The sequence below is a fragment of the Primulina eburnea genome, chromosome 14 (assembly GCF_022965805.1).
Source record: "Primulina eburnea isolate SZY01 chromosome 14, ASM2296580v1, whole genome shotgun sequence".
NCBI lineage: Eukaryota > Viridiplantae > Streptophyta > Magnoliopsida > Lamiales > Gesneriaceae > Primulina > Primulina eburnea.
This window is the reverse complement of record NC_133114.1, coordinates 23,267,141-23,288,798: the sequence shown is the minus strand read 5'-3', so window position 1 is coordinate 23,288,798 and position 21,658 is coordinate 23,267,141.

Here is a 21,658-nt window from a genome sequence, read left to right as displayed (position 1 = left end):
TTTTTTTTCAATATTGTAATTGTTGGATTCGTTTAAAATAATTATTTACTCAATCGAATATGATATTCATAATTTTTTTGTTTAGAAAATATATCTTCACACACATGTAAAAAAATAATATTGAATTTCACTTTAGAAAATACAAAAAATCTTAAAAAAAATTAATAATCATTGACATCTATATTGCGAAAAAAAAAAAAATCAACAGGATTTAATGACAGATAATCTATTAGTGATTATTATAATATAATGTTTATTTCATATTTATTGAAGCATATTTAATGGTTGAATTAATTTCAAAAAGATGAGTTTGAAAATCTGGCAGAATGTCTGCAAAGTAGGAGTGTGTGGGACCCAAATCTATTTTGAAGTTTATGCATAAAAACAACACCTCAAAGCTGTACAAAAAGCCACGGCTCTTCAAACATTTTGATAATATTAATTATTTTTTATATAAAAATATTAATTATTTATTTTTATCCCTTATTATATTTATTTTGTTAAAATATTATATTTTCTTATTTGGGATCTGAAAAAGAGACTCTTCCTCACTGCTCGCCGTAGATAATACTGTGTATTATGTGTACATGGCTACCTTTCTTGTGAAATAATTGATGACACGTATTAAAGGTGTATACACTTTCGAGAATTTCACCTATTTTGATAGAAAAGGCAAAAAAAATTATGAAATTATCTGACAAATTAATTTTATGAGATAAATTTTCAATATTACTCGACTCATGAAAAAATATCATTGTATATCAAAATTAAGTTTTCATGATAATTATGGATCAGATCAACTCATCTTATAGTTAAAGTTTGGAGAGACTATCTCACAAGATACATTCTTCATAAAAGTGACATTTATTATATATATATATATATATATATATATATATATATATATATATATATATATATATATATATTATTAAGTTTAAAATACTTATAATAACACTCTTTGTATCATGGTTCGATTTTTGATAAACCAAAAATATCATTTTTCTCAAATTACTAAAATCTAAATCAAGAATTTAAGGAGTAATTTTTTTTTATCAAGTTATTTATTTAATTAGAATGACTTTTTGAGTATCACTATTTTCGTTAATTAGAGTGACTTTTATATTTAAAATTCTAAAGATGTTAAATGTTTATATAAATATAAATATTTATCAAAATTTAAAATCTAAAAAACATATATATCTATATTTTGTAGACAAAAAAATAAATCAAAATATGCTTTAATGCTAATAAAATAATGTTTTTAACAAATTTTAAAATCCAATTAAACACACACACACACACACACATATATATATATATATTTATATATATATAACTAAAATAAGATTTATATAAGAAATATTTTTTCAAGGAATGTAAAAAAATAATCAATTTCTAAACAAAAAAAAAAAGGTGAACCGATAGGAACGGTTCACAGCTTGTCAGTTGGGATCGAGAGATCGATCAGGGGTGAATAAATAATCTTACTAAATCTAAAAAGAAATTCAGCAGGGTTAACAATGCAGAACTGTGATTTTTTGTCAATTAGACTTCAACAAACCAACGGTTATACCACTGTGCGGAAAAAGACTCACTCAATCAGTTTTAACAAAAACAATAAGGCTCAAGAACAGTTAGACTAGCAAAATTGAAGTACATGCACAAAACAATTTTTTATGGGTTTTCTGAGAATTAAACACTCTCGCGTCTTGCTTTTTTCTTTTCAAAAAATATTTCACTGGAAAACTTTGGCGATTACAACAACTTGCAATAACTCACTTCAGTAGGGCTTATCAATGGCCTACTGAAACTTCTAGCTATCTCACTACTCAATCAATCTAATCAGTAAGAATCTTACTGTCAGTTACATGTATTTCAAAAAGCACAAAATAATCCCCAATGATCGAATATGAATAATTAAGTGTGTGCTAAAATAACTTGATCAATTGGGCTCTAAAATTTTTTTATTGCAAAATAATCAATATAGATAATGCTTTATTGTAGGTCGTGGATTGTCATATCTGAAAGTTCATCTGACTGATCTATTTATAGGCTTCCATCCAACAGTTGACTTTTTGAATCTGATAGTCATTCCAGATATAATAACCTTTGTGTTAGGATCGGTTGGGAGTGAAAAAGTGTTTACGAGGGGGGAGGTTGAATAAACAATTGACAATTTTCACAAACTCTTCGAATAATGAATCAGTTTGATGACAAACCGAATTCTGGAATCTTGCTTGTCAATATCAATCAGTTAACTGATGAAAGTGAGAAAATAAACTGATTGACAGATAGAATAAAATCTGAAATAAAGAGACACAAGATTTATGGATGTTTGGAGATTTCAAACACTATATGTCACTCCTTCTATCTCGAAGATATGATATTTACTATAAGACTTTGATCTATACAATGATTTGTACAAACCCACTTCAGGCTTTGGACTTAACAATGCCAAAATTGAAACTTTTAGTTCCAATACAACTATCAGTACTCAACTGATATGTAACTACTTAGCACAAATGTTCTCTACAAGATCGAATAATACAGTAATAAGTTTGTGTTTTTAAGTTCGAAGTATAGCCTTGAATGCTATATATATATATTAAGCGTGAGTTTTTGAGAGCTTTAGAACACTGAATTTTTGCTTGATAGATGATTGCTTGATTTATCTTGATTGTGGATTCAAGATATTTGATCAACCGATCTTCTTGGCTATTTATAGACTTGCTTCCAATGGTAACAATAAATCCATTTGAAACTTTATATCCGTTGTATAGCTACGTCAACATTCTTCTGACAATCGTACATTGTACCTTTTCTGATATGCAGAGTTCCCACCGTGCATTGCAGTATGCTCTTGTACAGTTTTCCGTTGATAGCTACGTTCCTTAACTGATGACGTGTCAAACTCATTTATCTGTTGACAAAGCCGATAGGATTAATTGATTAATTTCAACTGATTGTAGTTTAACTGATCAGTTTCCAACTTATCATCCAGTTGACTACAAAGTTTAGTTAGCTTGATTCAGTTACCTTAAATACACACTAATCTTCAGTTCGGAAAACTGTCAGTTTACGATATGTTTCAGTTCAGTTACACTCAGTCTTCTTGATCAGTTGTTCATCCTTTTCACGAACAGTTTTTCAAACTCCGAAATTAAGTTTCCAACAATTTCTCCTTTTAGGTGTTTGACAAAACTTAGAATATATGAACTGATCAAACTGAACTCTTCATAGATAAAGTAATCTTTTATTAACAACCTTGTCAATGTACAGATTCGTACAAAGAATGAAAGAATAACAGAATCTTCTAGTGCCAAATTTTCTCAACTGAATATGAAGACTGTCTTCTTAACTAATTTGGACTTCATCAACAGCTTGTAGTTTAACTGCTGGTCCTTGATCAGTCAATTGACTCGGTTTTTTTTGGATAGCTTCTGTTGATCTTCTACCTCTTCCCCTTTTTTGTCAAACTCACCAACCTTGCATGATAAAGCACGAACTTCCGAGGTGACATTAGATATGACAGTCATTATTTCTTCTTGCATTTAATCCATTCTCTTTGTTACAACAGTTTCCAAGAATTCAATGCAATTCTTGAACATGTCTTGAGTCTGGAAATGTGCTTGAACCGTCACTCGTTCTCTCTTTAATTCATATAGCTGGAGAAATAAAGAAGTGATGTCCTTTGTGACCTGGTTCATGTTCTTCATTGTGGTCTCCTTCATAGAACCAACCTTCAAGTTATGTAGGAGTTGAGTTGACTTGATGTCGGAAATAGAAGATACTAAATGGAGAATGTTGGACTGAATGTTTTCTACCATTGAATCAGTTGTCATTGTTATATCAGGATATATAGCTTCAGAGAATTCTCACTCTTGCTCCTTTTCTTCTTCATTGAAAAATCACCAATGCCTGATTCAATCACAACGACAACCATTTTTGTGACTTCTTCTTATTGGAGTTATGGAGGAGGAGTATTCGTCGGAACATCAGTTGAGCTTGAAGGATCTTCAGTTGGTTGGTCAGCTGATACCTCAGTTGGCACTGCTTCAGTTGGAATCAAGTGCAATTGAGACATTCAGCTTCAGCTAGGTCTACCTGTTCAGTCGTGGCAGGCGACTGAACTGGTTCTTCAGTTTCTTGCAAAATAGCCTCTGAGGTTGGTTGTTCAGTTAGGCTAGGTTCTTCAACATTCAACTTGATATCACTGGCGACTGATTGTATAACTTCGTCGATATTGGCCAGTGATAACTCAGCTTCAGTGTAGAGTTGAGAACCTTTAGGAGAGGATTGAAGAGCAGAAGTTAACGGCTGAGCATCCTTTGAAGAAGGAGCACTTTCTTGTTCAGTTGATTGAGAACTGCTTCTTTGGACGGCTCTTGCTGTTGAGATAAAGGTCCAGCCTACTCTTCTGAGGATGGACTTTGGGAAGTTGTAGGAATAGTCAGCTCTTGACCCATTTCCGAATCTTTGATCTTCGTCAGCAGTGATAATAGATCTGTTTCCAACTGATCGTAAACTGCTTTGTCATTGAAGGCAGTTGGATTGGTGGGATCATAATTATTGCGTAGCTGAGCTATTATTTGAGCTAGCTTCTTGGCTCGCATCAGATCAAAGAAATACATCCACCTCTCCAGTGCCTGAACAACTGTTGCAGCTTTGACAATTTTCATAACTATGGTTTCCAATGCAACAAATTTATTCAAAATTGATTTCTTCTGCTGTAGCTTGGCAACCACTTAAGCTCTGTATCTGACCCATTCATTGTAAGTCTTCAACTTCGATTCAGAAAATTCATTCACCTCTTTCCAAATTAGGTCGATATGAGTCTGAACATAGTTGGTTGGTCTGGGCTCTTCAATCATCTTGCCCTTACCTTTCGGGTCAGATAGGGAATTAGAAATACTCAGCCCTGAAACAGTTGCATCCATGTTCTCAGATCCACGCCCTTTGGTCTGATAAAAGGTAGAGTCATTGGGCTAGTGATGGTGATCAGTGGTGCTTTTTCTCCAACAATTTTCTTTTTATCACCAGATTTGGTGATAGTCTTCTCGGAGTGAGCAGTTGGAGGTGGAGACTGCTGTTCAGTTGATGAATCAACTGGAACTACCGAGATTGATATTGCGCTGATTAGCTGTTGAGCTCTAGTTTCCCTCAATATGTCAGCATGGATTGTTTCCAAAACAGTGGCGGGTTTGGTTCTTTGAGTCCTTAGCTTCTTCATAATCTTCGGAGAAGGAGTTTTCTCTGATTCAGACTCACTGGCAATCAGTTTCCTCTTGATTGTCTTTTTCTTAGCCAAGTTTTTGGGCTTCTTGAATGATATGGGAGCTGCTAGCATCCCAATCTCCTTCTTGATCTGGACAAACTAATCAGGAGATATGTACAACTTGGTCTTGGGAGGCTGAACATTTTTATCATTGAACACTTTGTATTTGGATGATTTCTCAGAAGAATCATCCACCAAGCCTTTGGTCTTCAGTAGAAAACTGATCGGCACAGCATATCCTTTGGACTGTTTGGAAGATTGAACCAAGTTCTTCAAAATGCTGAACAGTATGGTTGACAAGTTTAGCTTCCGTCCATTCACCAGAGCAGCCATTATCTGGAATTTATCTAGTGTGAGGGCAGCAAAGAAACCTTCTTTGGCTAAAATGCCTTTTGCCACGATATCGGCCAGCATATGATATTCATACTTAAGCTCTTTCTTGGGATCTGATACTTTTATCTTTCTCCCATCAGCAGATAAAAGCATGAGCATATCTTCTACATCAGTGAATTTCACTTCAGGATAATGAGAGAGGCCATCAGTTGACAGTTGGAAGATGGAGCTGAAAGATTCTTCATCAAGAGTCAGCAACTTTCCGTTGACAGTAGCTGTAATCTTCCCTTCAGCTGAGAGGAAGCCGTTGCTGTAGAAATACTGAGTTTCTTTAGAGTAAGTTTCTTGAGTAGACGACCCAAGAAATTTCTTCCGTCCGGAAGTTTCCAGCTTGAGAAAGACATTGTGAACGGCTTCGTCCTTAACAGAGAGGATGAAGTCAAAATCGATTGCCACAGAATTGAGCATGTATGTTGGAACTTGGCTTGCCATTTTAGATTTGAGTATCTGTGAAAAATAAAGGCTTTGTAAATTTGATTTGCCATGAAAAAGAAGTGCTCGTGAAGAAACTGAAATGTAGCGGAACAATTACTTATGTTTGTGACTGTTCAAATTTTTGGACACGTGTCAGTCCAAGATAAATTGAATAAAAACGTGTGTTTGTGCGGTGAAAACGTAAACAGAAGTCTAATGGACTACGTGAGGTCACGTTTCAAATTACTATTCAATGAATGACATAAACTAAAGGTGTAATTTTAACTGTCACATAACTTAATATGGAATGCTTATCAATTAATCAGTTAACTTATATGATAAGATCAATTAAGTCAATAACTGAGTGATCAGTTGAAAACTGAATCAGTTCAGTCGAAGATCAACTGATTATTGTCTTATCAGTTAACTTTTTAGAATCGACATCCCCTAAATTAAGTGCTTATAAGTGAATAAAAGTAAGAGAAGCTCAGTCTGAATAAATTAAATGCATTCTGTTGACTGATGTCTCTTTGTCTTCTGCTGTTTCTTCAGTTGGAATCTGTCTATAAATAAATTCAACTTCATTAGATATTAACAGTTAAGAAAATATGGATAGATCCAGCAGTTCCAACAATCCGAATCCAAGACTTGCAGGAGCGGAGACATGGAAGAAGGTCATTGAAGATTTTGTCTTCGATAAGGTCATGTCCACCTGGACTAAGATTCATGACCTTCAGACCATAGCAAAACAGATTAGTTGCTACTGATAAACAGAAGGAAAATTAGATCGAATACAAGAGGCGGCTGGATGTTATCCACACTTCGGATCTTGTAACCAACGAAGGTCTCTACTATTTGATGCTTAGGAAGGAGCAGATGGTGCTGGAAAAGATTATTGTATCAGAAATATTTGGAAGTATTGCCTGCAATGAATTGTCTGATTGGATGTCTCTTTGGCTAGATTCCATTGAGAGAGAAATTATTCGTGTAACAATTGAGAGATATTATCAATAAAATTGCTATTTCCAATTCCTTTCTGTTTACGTTTTTCATACTAACTGATGATCAGTTTGATTAAAGAACAATTGACTAACTGAAGATCAGTTGAATAAAAATCAATTGACTAACTGAACAATAATTAGGACCAACTGACGTAATTAGATTAAAATTAAGTCAAAGATTTCCTTCTAATTAAATTACATAAAAGTAAAATGATTCTTATCCTTTGAAGATGAATCGTCGGAATATGAAAAATGCGTCTCTTCAGATGGCTGCAAAGTTAATCTATAAATAAGAATGAAGAGATGATGTGAATCTTCGTACAAACGAATAGAAAACACGATTAAAATCAAATCGCGCCCTCAATTCAATAACGAACAAAGAATCGTTGTTGTCCCGATCTTTTGAATCAAGTTTATGTGTTGTGATTTTCACCTCTAAACTATGAAAAGTCTAGCAACAAATAATCACGGAATAAACAATCGAAAAACTCAACGAACCTTCAAAGAACAAGTCTAAGACAATCCGCACAAGCACGATCGACAAACGCCACAAGACGAATCTTGATAAGTTTGATTATTGAATAACAAAGCGAAGCTTTGAATGTTTAGAGAAAAACTCTAACTTTGATAAAATATCAATAATAATCTGAATTAGTGTTCAAAATTTCGTCCAAACATGTTTTAATAAACAAAAGATATAAAAAATCTAGTCTCCAAAATAATTAAAACTCTAGAAAGGAAAAATCTGCACGAAATCGTATGTGACAAGGACCCCGTGTAGAGGTCCGGAAACGGGTCTGTGTAGGCACGTTATTTCTCGTTCTCGAATGTAAGGGACACGGACCCCGTGTACAGGTCCGTGTGCACGTCCATGTAGCCTCGGTCATCCTCTACTTGATTGTGATGCAATCCGAACCCTTCGAGCCTTGTTTCCAAGCTTTCATTGGTTGGATGAAGAGCAACATTCAACATCTTCAAGCGTACTATCGGGATTGATTCTTGGAACGCATAATGGCTGGCTAGATTCATATAAAGAGATTAGTCACAATATCATTTGGGTATCTCAGTAAATAGCAAAAATTATCATAATCAGCAAATGGACGACGCAGGTAATTCTCGACAACCAGATATGGCTGAGAAATTTAAGCAGTCCATTGAAGCTGCGTGAAAGCTTAAGTTAGAAGACCTTGTCAACCTGGTCAAAAATCCAGGAGCTGCAGTCCTCTTGAGAGGAAGAAATGAAGGTCACTAGAAGACGAGTGGCAACTGAAGCTTAATATATGAATCGACTTGGTGTTGCTCAAGCATCAGAAATTTTCAGAGATGAAGTATCTCATACTACTCAAAGAGCAGAAGGTTCTGAAAGAGATTGCTCTTTCAGATGATTTTACGAAGTCTGCCACCAGAAAATTGTTCGCCTGGATGAACTTTTGGTTGGAAGCACTAGAATTAGAAATAACCAATGTAATAGTTAATCGTTTCAATCAATGAAAAGTTCATTTCAGTTAATGTTTGTCTACTTTTTATTATTTATGCATACTAACTGATACTAATCTTAAAAAATAATCAGTGACAGTTAAACAATCTACTAACTGATTTTTCAAACTGATATAAGAAAGCAACTAATATTCAGACAAATCAATTAAACCAAGAATATTTCGAAAGTAAGAAAACTTAGTCTCGGGTAATGGCTTTGTGAATATGTCACCTGCTTGTTGTTCAATTGAAATGTATTCCAGCCTGATTGCCTTATTTAGAGCATGATCTCTAATGAAGTGATGTATGACATCAATGTGCTTGGTCCTAGAGTGAAGAATTGGATTATATGTAATCGCAATTGTGCTTGTATTATCAAATAAGCTTGGTGATTATTCTACAATGATTCAATAGTATTTCAGTTGTTACTGAATCCAGAGCAGTTGTGCACAACAACTTCCAGCAGCTATATATTCTGCTTCAATTGTGGCAGTTGCTATGGATGTTTGCTTCTTGATGAACCATGAAATCAGTATGCCTCCTAGAAATTGACATGATCCACTGGTGCTTTTACTATCTAGTTTACATCCAGCATAATCTGCATCTAAATGTCCTACTAAATTGAAAGATGAGTCCTTAGCATACCATAAGCCCACATTTTGTGTGTCTTTAAGATATTTCAATATATGTTTGGTAGCTAAAAAATGCGACTGCTTAGGATCTGCCTGAAATCTAGCACACATGCAAATAACAAATACAATATCAGGACGACTTGCAGTTAGGTGTAAAAAAGAACCTATTAAACCCCTGTAGAGTGCCATCTCAACTGATATTCCCCCTTCATCTTTATCTAATTTAATCGATAAACTCATGGAATTACTTGAGCTGAAAATGTCTCCATGCCAAATTTCTTGAGCAGTTCCATTGTGTATTTGGTTTGACTGATAGAAGTACCAGTTTCCAGTTGCTTCACTTGTAGACCGAGAAAGAACGTCAGTTCACCCATCATACTAATATCAAATTTTTCATGCATTAACTTGGGGAATTTCTCCCATAATTTGGGGTTAGTTGACCCAAAAAATAATGTCATCAACATATATTTGCACAAGTAAAATATGATCAATTTTTGAAAATTTGAACAGAGTCTTGTCAACTGATCCAACAGTAAAGTCATGATCAGTTAGAAATTTTTAAAGTGTTTCATACCAAGCTCTTGGAGCTTGTTTGAGACCATAGAGAGCTTTGTTCAAATGATAAACATGATCAAGAAGAGAGTGATTAGCAAAACCTGGTGGCTATTCAACATATACTTCTTCCTGCAACTGACCATTTAGGAATTCACTCTTGACATCCATTTGGTAGACTTTAAAGTTTTTGAATGAGGCATAGCAAGGAATATTCTGATTGCTTCCAGTCGTGCAACTGGGCATATGTCTCATCGTAATCTATCACTTCTTCTTGCCTATATCCTTGTCCTACAAGCCTCGCTTTGTTGCGCACAACTGAACCTTCTTCGTTCCGTTTGTTTCTGTAAACCCACTTTGTACATATAACGGTTTTAGAAATCGGTTTTGAAATTAAGTTCCACACATTATTATGGGTAAACAGATGTAGCTCTTCTTGCATAGCATTTATCCAGTTAGGATTTGCAAGAGATTCATCAGTTTTCTTTAGTTCTAGTTGGTAAACAAATTTTGAATGAATAAATAAATTAAAAATTTGATTCTGAGTTCTTACCGGATCAGATGGATTACATATTACCAATTTTGGTGGGTGTGATTTCTTTCATCTGTATTCAGCATTGGCTGGATCGATTTCAGCAACTGGTTCAGTTGGTAGCTGAAAGCTTTCTTCTGTTTCAGTTGTTGCTGCTTCAGTTGGTATTTGAATCTCATCATTTTGCTCTACCAACTGATGATAAGGAACAATTTCTTGTTCAACTGATTGATCCAATATCTCTGGTTTATGTGTTTGAAGGATATTTTGATTGATATGAGCTTCTTCTTCACTATCATCCTCCAAGCTGATGTATGTAAAGCGATCGACTAGCTCAACTGGATCAGTTGGATTATCTGTTAGTGCAGATTCATCAAATACAATATGAATTGACTCTTCTACATTTAAAGTTCATTCGTGAAATACTCTATAAGCTTTACTAACTGATGAATGACTCAAAAATATTCTTTTGGCAGACTTTGCATCAAATGATTTTTACCATTATCGTGAATAAAACATCTGCACCCGAATATTCTGAAGTAAGATACCACAATTTTATGTTCATGCCAGATCTCATATGGTATTTTAAATGACTTTTGTTGATCATTGATTTGTTTTGAGTGTAACATGCAGTGTTTATTGCTTCTGCCCAAAACCACTAAGAAATACCAGAATCAGCAATCATTGTTCTAGCAGCTTCTTTAAGGGTTCGATTTCTTTTCTCAGATACACCATTTTGCTGAGGAGTTCTTGACGTTGAAAGCTCATGCTTGATCCCAGTATTTTCTAAAAATTGTGTAAGATTTTGATTGATGAATTTAGTCCCTCGATCATACCTTATTATGTCAATACCAACTGATTCATTTAATAATCTTTTGAATAGTTTAATCAATTGTGCAGCAGTTTGATCTTTTTGATTTTAAAAAGATAACCCAAGTAAATCTTGAAAATTTATCAACAATTACCAAGGTGTATTTCATTCCCCTAAACTCATTACTGGTATTGGACCAAAAAGATCTATATGTAGCAATTCTAAGCCTCTGGAGGAGGATTTACTACACTTGTTTTTAAATGAAGATCTTACTTGCTTACCAAACTGACATGCTGAACAAATTTTATCTTTTGAAAACTCGATCTTAGGCAGACCAGTTACAAGATCATGGTTACTCATATAAACAATAGACTTAAAATTTAAGTGGTTCAACCTTTTATGCCACAACCAGTTTTTAGAATATTTTGAAGCTATAAAACAAACTGGTGCATTAGGTTTATCAGTCCAACTTACTTTCTGGGTATTCTCACGACGATTGCCAATTAAGATGATCTAATCAATTGAGTTTCTAACTTTACAAGTGTGTCTGTTGAACTAAACTGATAAATTGTTGTCGCATAACTGACTAATGCTAATCAAGTTATACTTCAAGTTCTCAACTAGTAAAATATCTTTAATGATAAACCATGGATAAGCTTATCCTTACCCATAATTCTATCTTTGGAGTTGTCTCCAAAACTAATGTTTGGACCAGTTTATTTGATCAGTTGGAATAACAAATTGGCATTCCCTATCATATGTCATGAGCAACCACTGTCCAGATACGAAATTGATTTTTTAGCTGAAGTACCTGTCACCTACAATCACACAAAATGAATAAATTTGGTACCCATATATATTTGGGTCCTAAACTGATTAGTCCTTTAGGAACCCAGACTTGGATCAGTCTAACTGACTTTCCAGTTGCTGAGTTCCAAATGATTTTTCCTGGCTTGTGTGCTTGGTGTGTTGTTTGCAGATGAAACATTATGTGCTTTAGCCTTGTTCAACTGGTTGTTTAGTCTATATCTTTTCTGAACTGGTTTATAGTTATAGTAATTGGAATAGCCATTAGGAGAGTTCCGGTATTTATAACCGAACCTTCTATGTGTCCAGTTTCGTGAATCAGTTGAACTCTTAGGGCTATAACCAATTCCATACCTTTTAACCTTGTTCTTATTTTCAATAGGCTGCTCAACTGGTCTACTTGACTCAGGTTGTTCTTGTACCACAACTGATTTGACAAAGTGAATATATTTCCCTTTGCGCACTTTCAGTTCTGGCTTTGTATCACAGGTAAAATTTTCATCTTGTTTGCTAAACCCTAAACTAGTTTTATCAGTAACTGATTTTTGAATATCCCGCATTTCGACTAAGGCAACTGATGATTTATTCCATACCTGAATAAGATTAGTTTGCTTTGAAATCTCAAGCGTTAACTGCTGAATCATAGATTGATTCTCGCTTCTTTCGGCATTCAGCTCAGCAATCTCCTGTTTAAGACTCAACATTTCAACTGATTCATCAGTTTCAGTTTTATTGTCTTTGTTATTAATTTGCTTTGCTATGGCTTTATAAAATGATTGAGCAAACTTGTGATATTCATTGACCATGTCATGTAATGTAGAAATAATTTCGTCTCGTGTAAAGTTAGTTGAACTGAAATCTAATACTTGTTAACTGGTTGATTCCAGTTCTGTGTCAGTAGCCATCAGACATTTCACTTCTTCTTCATCGCTGGAGCTGCTAGAGCTCTCATATTCTGATTCATCGCTGTCAATTTCTACCCATTTGAATTTACTTTCCTCGGCTAGAAGAATTTCATGTTTCTTTTAAATGATTTCTAATCATCATTGGCTCTTCTCCTGTGCTCAAATGATTTTTTTTCCTTTTTCAGCTGAGCATCGACTATCTTTCTTTGGATTATGACAGTTAGCAATAATGTGGGGACCCAGACGCTGATCTTCTTCTTAATCTTCTTTGGGATTTAATTATCAATTCAGATAAAACAGGGTCTAAAAATTTTTCTTTTAAAATACAAGTGCGGAAGGTAATGACATCTAAATAATATACATATCTGTATAAAAGTACAATAATATACAACAGTCTTTCAATTAATCTAAGGTTCAACTACTAAAGTTCCAGTAATAAAACCTATTTATATCCAAGTCCGGAATCACCACGCTAAACTCGTCTTCTCTCATCATCTTCTGACCCCGATCTTGTCCCATCTGTTGTCATGCACACATACAAAACAAGACAACAGCCGGATAACTCCGGTGAGAATAAATCTCAGTATAAAACATGGTAAACATGCATATACATAAATTAAATCATGAAGTATTCTATCATGAATAAACTTAAAAACAATAGATTTCATGATCTGTGAAATCAACTCAAAATAAGCATGCAACTCAAATCAGATAAACATGCTACTCAAATCAAATCATAAAAACATGCTATCATGACTGAAAGCAATAAAAATGGGTTTCATAGTCTATGAAACCACATCCATAAACGCATGCAGTTCTAGTCAAATCATGTCTAGACTCGACTCAACTATGACTCGAGGGATCCCGGTGTGAATAAGACGATCTATCATCTACCCTACCAATCGGGGTGACGGTACGTCTTATTCCTAGAATTCGGTCTGATCTATATCCACATCTACAATAGGAGACTGATCTTCCCCTACGCTGTGATACCACCGAACGTCTAGAAGTTTGACTGTTCTGTCAAGACTTCCTATCTTAAATGCAATGAATAACAATCTGTAAACAAAGCATAATCATATCATAAAATAAACACGATAATTCTAGTATGTGATTTGGTTGGGAAACTCAAATAGGATCTTATTTGAGTTGTATCTTCCCGAATATCACATGAATTATACCTTTGTCTTCCTGGTCTGACGAAGACGAAGTCTGGTATTCCAATCTGTCCATACCTGATCTGGCAATGACAATATCGAATACACTGTATCAGTGAATAACTCGATACACAATCTGTTCTGATCAATAATCCAATCAGTACATAATCTGATCAATGTCTGAACAAGGTACAATATGATTCATATAATCGACATCACAATATAATCGAAATCATATCTGAATCTGATCAATCTAAATCAACTGATGTTTCGACGGCATAAAAATACAATCTGAATAACCCCGTCAGTCTCAACATCACATATATCATACCAGAACTCACAATCGGTACTAAATAGAACTCATAATCTTAATATCGGTATATTCAAAATCAGTAATATACAATTCTGATATCAAAATCTCAGTCAATATCTTTCAAAAATCATAATAATTGCTTAAACAGTCTATTCTGAAATCTGACTTCAATTATACAATATCTACGGTAGCAGAAACATCATATCTGAATCATATTCGATTCTAGCAACATCATATTTTCAAAACATCTCAAAACGTAACAAACTTACGTCCTTGTGTAGCTCAAGTCAAGAGGAACTCAGAACTGTAGTCGGATTTGAATTCTGATGGACGAATCTTTCACAATCGCAAATCAAAAGGCGTAAGGAAAAACTCTCTCAAAGCCTCGTCTCTTTTCCTGAATTTTCTGAGGAATTACGTGCCATCCATCTGTATATATACTGCATGCACTTCATGAAACGTGGCATCATTTTTCAAGCTACACGCATGACCGCGGGTGCGGTGTGTTTAGCAGCGTGGGTGCGCTCATGCTTCGGCAGCTTTATCATTATTCTAAAATCTTCGACCGCGGGTGCGGTAACACCACCGCGGGTGCGGTCTTGTTCTTACCGCGGGTGCGGTATCGAAATGTCAAAATTAGGTACCCTACTGGACATTCACCGCGGGTGCGGTCTTTGTTGCACCGCGGGTGCGGTATGGCTTCGGCCTTTCTTACAAAAATCCACAATTGCATGACCGCGGGTGCACTCCTGTTCTGGGCGTGGGTGCGGTCTTGCAAAACCCAAATTTCTCATGTCTTTTCTTCCTTCATTGCATATTATGCATTCTCATATCTTCCGAGTCTAACGTTAACGAAGATTAATAATCTTGGTTTATCAATTCTATAATTCTCTTGCATTACAAATAAAATGTCCAGTTTTGCCACAGTTGTAGCAAGAATTTGGTTCTTCTTTGGTGTTATTCTTTTGATATTGTCTTTGGAAAGAACCTTGATTTCTTCTCATGAATCTTCCAAATTTTTTCACAAATAATGACATTGCGTCATTACTTAACTAATCAGCAGTTTTCTCAACTGAACCAGTTGGTTCCAGTTTTACATCACTAAGAGCATTTGTAGCTACTGATGTAGAAGGTTCTCCTTCTCTTATTTGCTACTCGAACTCATATGCTTTTAGATAAGCAAATAAATCATGTAGTTTGACCTATTCAGGTCCTTTGATGGCCATATTCTTAACATACCACTCCTTGGGAAGACCTTGGACCACTTTCAGTACTTCTTTGTTTGAATACACTTTTTCAAGTGCATTCAGTTCATTTATCATGTTGCTGATTCTCTCATCATATTCGTTCATAGATTCTCCAGTCTTCACCTTAATATTATCGAACTTCTGAACAACAACTAAAAATTTATTTTCTTGGTTTGGTCATTGCCTTTGCAGAGATGAACTAACTTCTCCCATATTTTTTTGCACTCTTGCACATATTCATCTTGCTTATAGTAATTTTATCCAGCGTTTTGTACAAGATATTTTTAGCCACATTGTCCAAAAAAGCTTTTCTCTTATCCTCTGCAGTCCATTTTTCTCTGGGATTTTCAATTGCGATGGGGTGCACCATCAGTTATGGCAACAACAGTGTTTTCTTTCAGTATTTTCATTGGCCCATCAGTGATAATGTACCACATATCATCATCTTGTGCAGCTAGATGAGCCTGAATCATAATCTTCCAATCCTCAAATTCTTCTCTGGAGAACATTGAAATTTTGTTGAAGGAAGATATGATAATCAGTTTTATAGGTAGGAATATTCAGGAACAAGATTCAACTGCTCTGATACCACTTGTTAGGATTAATTGGGAGTGAAAAAGTGTTTAGAAGGGGGGTGGGGTTGAATAAACACTTGACCATTTTCACAAACTCTTCCAATAATGAATCAGTTTGGTGGCAAACTGAATTCTGGAATTTTGTTTGTCAATGTCAATCAGTTAACCGATGAAAGTGCTGCAGATATAATAAAAACTGAAATAAAGAGACACAAGATTTATGGATATTTGGAGATTTCAAACACTCCTACGTCACTTCTTCTATCTCGAAGATAAGATATTTACTAAAAGACTTTGATCTATACAATGATTTGTACAAACCCACTTCAGTTTTTGGACTTAACAATGCCAAAACTGAAACTCTTAGTTCCAATACAACTATCAGTACTCAACTAATATGTAACTACTTAGCACAACTGATCTCTGCAAGATCGAATAATACAATACTAAGTTTGAGATTTTAAGCTCGAAGTATAGCCTTGAATGTTATGAATATATATTATTAAGCGTGAGCTTTTGAGAGCTTTAGAACACTAAGTTTTTTCTTGATAGCTGACTGCTTGATTTCTCTCGATCGTGGATTCAAGATATTTGATCAGCTGATCTTCTCGGATATTTATAGACTTGCTTAACGGTAACAATAAATCCATTTGAAACTTTATATCTGTTGTATATCCACGTCAACATTCTTCTGACAATCGTACACTGTAGCTTTTCTGTTATGCAGAGTTCCCACCATGCATTGTAGTCCGCTCTTGTACAATTGTCGGTTGATAGCTACGTTCTTTAACTGATGAAGTGTCAAACTGATTTATCAGTTGACAAAGCCGATAAGATTAACTGATTAATATCAACTTATTGAAGTTTAACTGATTAGTTTTCAACTGATCATCCAGTTGACTACAAAGTTCAGTTGGCTTGATTCAGTTGCCTTAAATACACATTAATATTCAGTTTGGGCAACTGTCAGTTCACGATTTGTTTCAATTCAGTTACACTCATTCTTCTTGATCAGTTGTTCATCCTTGTCACGCTCAATTTGTCAAACTCCAAATTTAAGTTTCCAAAACTTTGTGCTATGTCATCATCCTTTATTACAAAAGTTATGCTTTGATAATGTGCATGTAATTTTACATTTTAATGGATTGAAATACGTTATGGTACGAAGGATATTCATTATGATCTGTCAGCTAGCTCTGGTTTTGTACGATAATTGTTCTGAAAATACTCATGGTCTATCCGTTGAATTGTCTGACTATTAAATCTAAGATGTCAATAGGTAGTCCTTGTGAATCCGTTGAATTTTGACACTCTATCACGATTGAAGATCAGTTATGCATTAGTTTGGCTTGGAAAAACATTTACGCATGAATATTCTTTTTTCTTTTATGAATTCAATTCATATAGGCTCTTATAAATGTTCATGTTAAATCAACATACTTTTGTTAAATTAAAAAAAATTGATCTAATAATTTCTATTTTTGGCGATGGCAAATATTCACGAGATGTCATAAAAACTGAATTCATATAATAACCAAAAGAGATAGAAGAAAAGCAAAAGTAACTTTTGATAAACTAATATTGAAACCAAGACTGAACTAAGAACTATTTCTTGTGATGCTCTCTGTGAGATCCAGAGTGTTTACTAGACTTTGAAGGAGACCTGATGTAGTCTTTAACATATAGACGTTAAACAAGTGTTGGCTGGAACGTGTTGTCTCAGTCTAAACTAGTAGTTCAGTTAGGCAGTAGAGTGAGTCCTAAGCTGAGTTGGTTTGTACAAAGTGTTATATAAAGCTAAGTCTTCTAGTGTATCCTACCCGAGGAGGTAGAAGGTGTGACATAGGAGCAGTTGAAGTCTCCGAACATCCATAAACATATCTTGTGTTATTAACTGTTTCACTATTGTTTTCAAACTGATTTGATCAGTTTGACCTGTTATCAGTTCAGTTCTCACCATAAATGAACTGATATATGCAAGAACCGATCCGCTTTATCAGTTGATTAGTTTACACAAGTTAAAAGTTTTAAACTGGTTAGCTTACTTAACAAAGGATTTGTGAGGCCCAGGGCCCAAGATGGCGGAGGGTGATCGCCGGTGCCATCAGTTGCACGGACAATGAGCGGCTTCTGGCAGGCTTCTAGGTGGAGGGAACATGAATGAACCGACCCACACGGGAATGAGAGGGATTCCGAAACTGTTCAATGTAATGGACTGTACAGTTGAAGAGGGCTTAAAAAATTTGATGGGTACTACTCATATCACGAAGGTGCATCTTATTTTTGGTAGCTCATCACATAAGAACTCCAAAGTTAAGCGTGCTTGACTTGGGGCAATTTTGGGATGGGTGACCTCCTGGGAAGTTTCCTAGGGTGCGTGTGAGTGAGGACATAAACACTCTGGAAAAACTCGTCTTGATACAGTGAGGACAGTCGTCGAATCTGGGGCGTTACAAGTGGTATCAGAGCCGACCTCTCTTAGTACGGTGTGGTTCGGAGACGAACCAAGCGGAAGCTGGTGGGCATGTGAGGCCCGGGCCCCAAGAGGGCGGGGGGTGATCGCCGATGCCATCAGTTGCACGGACAATGAGCGGCTCTTTGCAGGCTTCTAGGTGGAGGAAACATTAATGAACCGACCCACACGGGAATGAGAGGGATTCCGAGACTGTTCAATGTAATGGACTGTACATTTGAAGAGGGCTTAAAAGATTTGATTGGTACTACTCATATCACGAAGGTCCATCTTCTTTTCGGTAGCTCATCATATAAGAACTCCAAAGTTAAGCGTGCTTGACTTGAGAAAATTTTGGGATGGGTGACCTCTTGGGAAGTTTCCTAGGATGCGTGTGAGTGAGGACATAAGCACGCTGGAAAGACTCGTCTTGATACAGTGAGGACAGTCGTCGAATCTGGGGCATTAAAGGATTATTTAAAGTATCTTCCGCTTGGTTTATAACCAAATTCGATTTAATTCATCGGTGTTTACATTCTTAGAACACGAGCTATTGCAGCTCATTCAGAATATTATGTTTGAAGCACCCTTGCATGTGCCCGAACCGATCCATCAATTGGTGTCAGAACTAGCTGATCTAAGAAGGACATTTTTAAAAGCTAATATTTTAAAATATGTTTCAAAATATTATTTAAAATGGATTTCAAAATTCCCTTAAATATTTTATAAGTTTCTCATGGGAAGAGAGAATGTTTTTAGTTTTCCAACTAACATAGTAGCCACTTCTCTCGACTCAGTAACTTTCATGTTTTAGCAGCTTGTAGGGTTCTGAGTTCAACTGACAGCAGAACAACTAAACTGATCGGTGGACTATTCAGTTTCCGGCCTACCAGTTTAACTGATCAACAGACGAAACCCAACTACCATCTGAAACTGATGATTTAAGTGGAGCTTAACCATCAGAAGTACCGCCGCTTAATTGCCATATCAGATCAAAATAGATGATCAATGTGGTTCAGCATCAGTTGAGTTCAGTTTGAGTCAGATCGACTAGTTAGCCAGAAAAGAAGTCAAGTCCAAGGCAATTAGCTGCTCTTATGACAAAAGGGACTCAAGAACGATGCATCATTCAAAGCATTCAAGGCGACCAGTTGTTGGTATATCCAGTTCTAGCATGTATAAACTGACTGATATTTGATGTTGTTTAAAATTTGCTATTATAATAGCAGTTTCCTTTACAATTTGTTTCACTTAAATGTATAAAAAGAATGCATATTTGATTAAATAAACATCATTTATCCAGTTAGTTACTATATAACTGTCACCAGGGCTCTCTCTCAGAGAACCCTGCTATTTTCATATGTGTTGCCTAAACTGGTTGAATGTTGAATGATACTAAAACTCATTGTTAAAATCACGTAAATGATTATATTTTTTAGGGGGAGTTTTAAATTCAGTTCTTGAAGGGGAGTTTTCTTTAAAATTATCCCACGAAATGAAAAATGTTTTAAATTCGTTTTAAACTCGTTTTTAATTCAGTTCTTGAGGGGGGGTTTTCTTTAAAATTATCCCTCGAACTGAAAATTGTTTTAAACTTGTTTTTAATTTCTGTTCTTGAGGGGGAGCTTTCTTATCCTTCAAACTGATTTTTTTTAAATGTTTTTGATTTTCACAAAGGGGGAGAATTAGTTAAATTTTAAAAACTTACATTTTTAAATCGCTTTAATTGTTGAAGTTTTGTGATCATAAAAAAGGGGGAGATTGTTGGAAAATTTCATGTTCTCAATCTTGCTAGATTTTGATATTAACAAAACTTGTTATTTTGATGCTAATGAAATTACTTAAGTGTGCAGTTAGCTGAATGTAACTGAAACTATCGAAAAATGTAAACTGAAAGTAACAACTGATTAATCGAACTGAACCAGTTCAACTGATGAATCGTAAACCAGTTCAACTGATTTTCCAACTGATAGGTTGTTGAGAAGAAGACTTTCAGAATCTTGGCCAGCTGTTGAAGAGCCCAGCCGATCAGTTCAACTGAAAGAGTGAAATCAGTTCAACTGACCAGTCAACTGATTTCACCAGCCCAACTGAAGATCAGTTCATATGACCAGTTCAAGGCATCAGTTAGAACCAATCAGTTGCAGAACACGACAAGCTTATTCAATGGAATCCAACTGTGCACATAGGTACAAAAGAAATTGTCCAGTCAAAGGACAATAATAGACGTTGCATCAATGTTTAAATCCAAAACGTTCCAGAATGGCTGACGGAAAGTACAAACATATTTTGTGGAACATATTCAAAATGCAACAGATACAATAATTGAGTATCATTGTACGATCAAACTTCACGCCTATAAATAGAAGATGAAGACCAGTGAAGACGACACAACAACAAGAGTGAGTGAAGAAAAATGGCACGCTAAAAGCCTTATCAGCTTACAAGAAGTGATCGGCCCAGTTGTGAGGGAACACTTCAATGTGTTATCAGCTCAGTATAGAATCTCTTTTCCCTCAGTGTATGAGAACACCTTCTCGGTATATTTATTGTTCAGTTCACACACATATGTCAGAGAGTAGAGCTTAAAAGATCAGTTGAGTGAGTCTTGCACAAAGACGTAAAACTTTTTTATGAAGTCTTTAACACACAGACGTTAAACAAGTGTTTGTTGGAAGATGTTGCCTTTAGTCTAAACTAGGAGTTCAGTTAGGCAGTAGAGTAACTACTAAGCTGAGTGGGTTTGTACAAGGTATTGTATAAAGCAAAGTCTTCTAGTGTATCCTACTCGAGGAGGTAGAAGGGGTGACGTAGGAGCAGTTGAAGTTTCCGAACATCCATAAACATATATTTCGTTATTAACTATTTAACTATTGTTTTTAAACTGATTTGATCAGTTCGAGTTGTTATCAGTTTAGTTCTCACCATAACTGAACTGATATATGCAAGAACTGATCCTCCTTATATCAGTTAATCAGTTTACACAAGTTAAAAGCTTTAAACTTATTAGCTTTCTTAACGAAGGATAATTTCAAGTATTTTTCGCTTAGTTTATAACCAAACTCGGTTTAATTCATCAGTGTTTATATTATTAGAACACGCGCTATTGCAGC